Raw genomic sequence first — 6,356 nt, forward strand, 5'->3', positions numbered from 1 at the left:
CCCATGGCTAGAGGTGATGTGAGATCAAGAGAGTGTCCTTTGCTTTGTTTCATGGTGGGAGAGATTACGGTAGCGTTGTACTTCGCTGTGAACAGTCCAATATAGCGAGAGAAAACTGATGCTTGTGTAGAAAGAGATCACTGGAGCTACAGCCTTGAGTAGAAGAGAAGGAAGAAGATCTAGGACACAAGTGGAGGAATTGACCTTGGACGGTTCACTCGTCCAGACCAGAGGACACATGGCACCCCCAGTACAGGTGCAGGGAGATGGGAAGATACGGCAGTAGGAGCCTGTGAAGGTTCTCTTCAGCTTGCTTCAATTTATTAATGAAATAGAAAGTCAGGTATTAAGCTCAGATGAGGATGGGGGAAGGGGCGCTGAAATATAAGAAGGGAGGAAAAGATGAAATAGTCATCTAGCTGAATGAGTGACCTGCACGAACAACCCGAAGAGGCTCTTTCCAGATCAGGAGGTGGTAATATGACCACGGCAGACACTGGCTGTCAGTGCAAGCTCTGAATCCTGATTAGAATTGTCACGTGGCGATGAAATCATGCCTGACACACAGTGGGGGTAGATTTAACCTCACAGTCTTTCAAATACAAACGTTTATAAAACAAAAATATTCTCAATTAAATAAAATAAAGACAGTCTCCCTGGACAAGGATAGGCATGAAACTAGAACCCTTCGGAAGATGCATTTAAAAAAAACATTTCAAGGGCTCGAGGAAAAATCACTTCAAGGCTAGAAGCCAAAAGATAATGTAGCTTCCAAAAGAAGAAGCATAATGTGAATCAGAATGTGGTTAAAATGCTGGCAGAACAAGCCCATCAAGAATATTTTTACAACATAATTTGGACATGCAGAAGACATTAATATTTAAAGCAACATTTCTAAACAAACTTTTAAACAGGGGTTTTTGATTTGGCTTGTACACTCTCCTAGGACAGCATTCAGGTGGCCCACGCTCCCTGAGTTTGCACATCAAACGTTGTGCGTATATGAGTATGTGCATATTTCTGGAAGTGAGCACAGAACTGTCATTGAATTCTCAAAATAGTCTCTGATTCCAAAATCATTAATAATGACTTCCTTTAAAAAAGAGAGAGAGAGAGAGAGAGAGAGAGAGAGAGAGAGAAAGAACGATCTGCATGAGAAAACTTACAATAGACATAGAATATTTTACATCAGAAAATGTCTAAAATGAAGATTTAGAAAGAGCTTAGGGAAGTAGGAAACACAATAAGACCAGGAATCAAGAGTTTGGATTCTAGTTCTAGACTCACTTCTCACAAGCTGGGTCGGGGGAAGGGGTAAGATAAAATATTTTGTCATGTGTGTCCCCGTGCAAACCGTGCAGGAAAATATTTTTGCTATAATATCAGTGGCTAGATTTAGTAGTGTGGTGTCTGTTTTAACTTTTTTTTTGTCAGTTGTCCCAAAGGTAGTTTTATTTTGCTGAAAAGGCAAAGAAAGGGGTTAGAAAAATTAGCATTAATTAAACTTTATTTCCCTTGGCCACAGGCCACACAGTTCAGATAAAGTGCAGCTTCTAGCCAAGTCCACTCCCAAGCAACACTCAGAATGCATGGCTTAATTCATGTGTATTTTGTTTTCTGATAAGGAAAAAGAGAAAAGCGTGGAATAAAGACAGAAAAAATCAAGATGGTAAACAAGGAGTATGTCTTCCGTGTGGCTTCCTTTGATTTTCTGCTTGTAGGGGAAGTAAGTGAGGCCGGGGCAGCACAGGATACAAAATTAGGTTTCAACTACGTAGAAACCTATGCAGGAATATAAACAGCCAAATATAATTTCAGCAAACAAAAGCTTCATTCTTCCAGTTTAGGTCAAAACCCTTGGCGTTATCTTTGACCCCCGCCTCGCACATCCCTCCAAGCTGCTTTCCACATGGATCCAGGTCTAACCGCTTCTTGCCACTTCACTGCCCCATCGGTCCAAACCGCTGTCATCCTTTCTGCAGAATGTGTAAGTAGCTTCCTAAACCGCCCTCTGCGTTTCTTTCCAAGAATTCGTCCTCCGCAGTGTGAGCGGGCTCCCATCTGCCTCCATGACCTCATCTATTCCTCCTCCCGTCACTCATCCTGTGCCCCATGGGCTGTCCCCAGACACACCAGGTTGTCCCTCACCCCAGGGCCTCGGCGCCTGGGGCGCCCTCTGCCCAGGAACTTGCTCTGCGTTTGCTTCCCGGCTCTCTCCTTTCCTTTCAAGGCTGCATTCAATGCCTCAAGGTATCCGAGATCATTTTACGTAAAATGACAAATCTCACACACAACAAAAAGTCTCACCAGAAAAAAAAAAAAAAGACAAATCTCCATTTAGTGCTCTATAGCCTTACTTAGTTTTATTTATTTTATTTCCCTCCATAGCATGTAGTACCACCCAACATACATGTATTTGCATATTTGTTGTCAAAATCAGTCCCATTTGAATTTATGCAACTTGAGATACCATTTTGTTTATTGCTGTGTCACCAATGCTTACAACAATGCCTGGCATATCGTTGATTGTCATTGAATATCAGTTGAATAAATCGGTGAATAAATGGATAAATAACTGAATAAAACACATAAGAAAAACGGGAGAGAAGGTGGAAAAGAATGAAGAGACGAAGAAAGAACAACCTCCAAATCCATCTCTCTAGGGTAATAGTATATGGGTGAATATTTTGTACTTGTCTCAATTTTTCTAAATGTATAAAATAAAGATGTGCTACTTCTATAACCAAAAAATTAGCATTTATCCTAAAACGATTTTTGTCATATTTAAGATTTCACTATGATTAGAGAACAGAAAATGAAAATATGGTTTTTTTTAATCAATATTTCAGTTTTAAGAGGATGGACAAGTTAAATAATAGATAGCATTCTTCAGATGAAGGCCCAAACTGTCTTAATGGCACTGTCACCCACTGAGCTGTCCAAGCCAGACGTGCAGACTCCTTGCCACCAACTGCGTCTCTCGTTGGGTGTTCGTAGTGGCCAGTGCTCTCCATCCTCTGAAGACACCGCTCTGCCCTTTCCGTTCCCACCGCCATGTCCACCCCCACCACCGTCATCACTGCAGACGACCAGGGGCCATTTTTATTTCTCACTCACTTTTCACATCTAAAAGTCGATGGAGTCCTCTGAATTTTTTTTCCTACACTTTTCTCTAATCTCTCCCTTCTTGCCCACCCATACTCACATGGCCTTAGGGCAGTTCTGAATCATTTTTACCCTCAAATTCCTGCTTCTTAATTCAACCCTCTATACCTAATCTTTCCACCTTAGGCAGCCTCCTCGCTGCTGCTAGAGGGGTTTCTCTAAATCATTAACCCAATCATCTCCTTCTCTCTATATCTACAGTCTCTCAGCTTGGCACGCAGGACTGCTTCCGGGCCTGACCCTGCCCATCCTTCTAGACTTTCTCCTGCGAGGACCCACAGCTCTTCATTCCACCCGGCCCAGCTGTGGCACTGGTGGTTCCCCAAACTCCTCGTCCACCTCCCGTCTCCATGCCCCAAGCACGCCCATCTGTCTTGGATTGCCAATCGCTGGCCTAGTGTTTGGACACCTACCCTTTAAAACTCAGTACCCCCGCCCGCCCCCCCCCCGCCCCCATCACCACCATCCCTGGAAGTTTCTCTCTGGCTCCTACTGATCTAGATGCTTTTCCTCCGAGTTCTCAGAGAAAGGCATGCTCTGTTTTTAGTCACTGATTTGCTCGTCAGCCTCCTGAGGGAAGGGTTCATGTCTTAGACTGAATTTTCATTTTAACATTTAACTCAGAGTTTAATATTTAGTGGAAATTTAATAAATATTTGCTAGAGGAAAAGGGCGGAGGAGAGAGGGAAGTCAGCCAGGTAATTAGATAGATTGAGGCTAAACATATATTGAGGGAAAAGTACATAAGATCTTAAGATGTACACACCTACACACCGAATCTCTGTCTGCGGATGTTTGCAAACCTTGGAACTGAGGTATTTGAAGTAAACAGTGTAGGATGGTTAAGATCAGACAGACCATGTGGATTTCAAATCCCAGTTGAACCTCCTAGAAGCTGACTGACCCCAAGCACATTACTCAACCAATTTGAGCCTCAGTTTCCTCATCTAATAAGTGAGAAGAATAATATCATCCCCCTAATAAATCTGGTGTGAGGTCAAGTAGGATAATTCACATAAAAGGCTCAGCACAGTGCCCAAAAGCAATAAATGTTTAATAAATGTCGTTAATGATAATGATGGTGGTGATCATTAGGAAGTAGGACAGCGAAGTATCTTTAAGAGAACAGTAAGTGGAGGCCCAATAATAAAATCATTCAATATATCGAACTGGAATTACAGTCAATGTTATTTCAGAGGCCAGCCCCTAAATCAGCAACATCATAGAAGGGCTTGGGGACTTCAGCCAGCTGGCCAGCATCACGAGAAAAGGCAGCAGGCTATTCACATTTCTTACGAGTTAACAGTAATTTCAAAACTGTATATTCAGCATAGTTCCCCAGGATGGCAATGTATGTTACATGAAATAAAATATTCCAGGATCAAATAAGGTCATGAGAGTCTGTAAACCAACTCGAGCAGTGATTTTTCCTGCAGGACTTCTCTGAGCAACCCTGAGATGCGGGCAGCGAGATTCGCCCAGCATTTCAAACCATAACATCCCGTTTCGTAGGTCATCTCCTGATACTTTTCAAAATGCCGTAATTCAAGAAAAGCTCCAAAAATCAGTAGTTATCATCCCAGGTCAATTGGGGAAAAAAGGGAGATTTAGCTAAGGTTTGAGAACAGAAAATGGAAGTAGAAGGTTTTAAAGAAATTAGTGTTTCACAGTTTTAAGAGGAGCAAGATCTTGTTAACTGTGAATGAACAGAAAGACAGAAGGGCCTCGTTCATTAACTTCACGCAGAGTCTCAGACATTCCCAAACAGTGGGTACGGAGGGCTGACAGGCACTGGCTCACGGACACCCGCAGGGGCTCATAATTTAAACGTGAGCCCTAGTGCTCCAGGAGGTCCCTCCTGCTCACTGTGGGCAACTGCTCGGGCCCGGGACGAAGGGGAGGCAAGGTCTGAGCCAGCACCTCACTGGGCAGATCTCTGAGAGAGAGCTGTGCTGGTGCTGAGTTCCCAGCATGCCTTGGCCCTTTCCATCCGGCCGCAAAGGCCAGACCAGCCTCTCATCTCTGTCACTGCCACGGGTCCCGAGTGCTCTTCTCTTGTATTCATTTGCTCTCAAGTATCTTTGTTGAGTCTGTAAGTTTCTCTTTTTTCATTCCGAATTGGTTTCCTGTCATTTTTATGAGAAGGAATTTATTGGTGCTTTAAAAAAATATAAAAATGTCTTTGTGTCTAAATCTTTCCTTAAGAGGCTTCTCCACAATATTTGTTCTCCATCCTGGTTTTTGATTTTTTTTTTTTTTCTGAATTCTGTGCATCTGGGGCCAACTAAATAGAGGGGGATCTGGTAAAGGGCAGAGTTTGGATGGGATAGGGTGGGGGAAGCCAGACCCTGGGGTGGCTGAGCCCAGAGCTCCTGCCTCTTGCTAAGGTCTATTACTCACTCAGCCACTTGGCAAGACTCTTCCCCCAGGCAGCTCATCTCCCTGCCTCTCACTGAATCATACACACTCCATGCAGGGAGCCATCACCAATAGCCACCAGCTCCTGGGGACCACTGGTTAGCTACTGAGAATGCCAAAGCCCGGGAGAGGCAGAAGGGACCAGCCCACTCAAGGTCAGGGCTGAGTCTGCAGGCACCTCTTGCACCACCTCTCCACCTGGCTTCCAGGTGCTTTCTCCACAAGGCACAATGCTGGTGGCGATCCCTGGCCGGGCTGTGGGATGCGCACTTGCTCTAGGCTAAGCGAGAGGCGTTCTCTGGATCAGAGGGAGTTGTGGGCCCCACACAGTGCTGGGCTGAGGAGGGTTGTGGAGGGAGGTATGCAAAGCCCTGTCCACTCACCTGCTTCCTCGGGTAGAACCGGCAACAGTATAAAAGAGAGAGGGCGTGGGGCGTAGCCCGCTCCCAGTCCACCCGAACATCACACTCACGTTTACTGAAGACTCCTGGAAAGAAATGCTTGAGATAGGCTTGAAATTAGTTTTGACAAAGGTAGAGAACCTGCCTCCCACAAGGCTGAGTGGGAAAGAGCAGTTTGCAGAATTGTGCGTAGCAGAGTTTTCACTGTGTAGAGGGGATCCCCCTGCAATGCGCATGAGAAAGACAGGAATGGATAAAGCACAAGTTTTCTCTGTTAAGTGGGATTATCGGTGGTGTTTCTTTTTCTCTTCACAACTTTCTGCTTCTTCTAATTTTTCTACAATGAGCCTTCTCACTTTTACCAACAAAAAA

Source organism: Pteropus vampyrus, unplaced genomic scaffold (assembly GCF_000151845.1).
Source record: "Pteropus vampyrus isolate Shadow unplaced genomic scaffold, Pvam_2.0 Scaffold69, whole genome shotgun sequence".
NCBI classification, from domain to species: domain Eukaryota; kingdom Metazoa; phylum Chordata; class Mammalia; order Chiroptera; family Pteropodidae; genus Pteropus; species Pteropus vampyrus.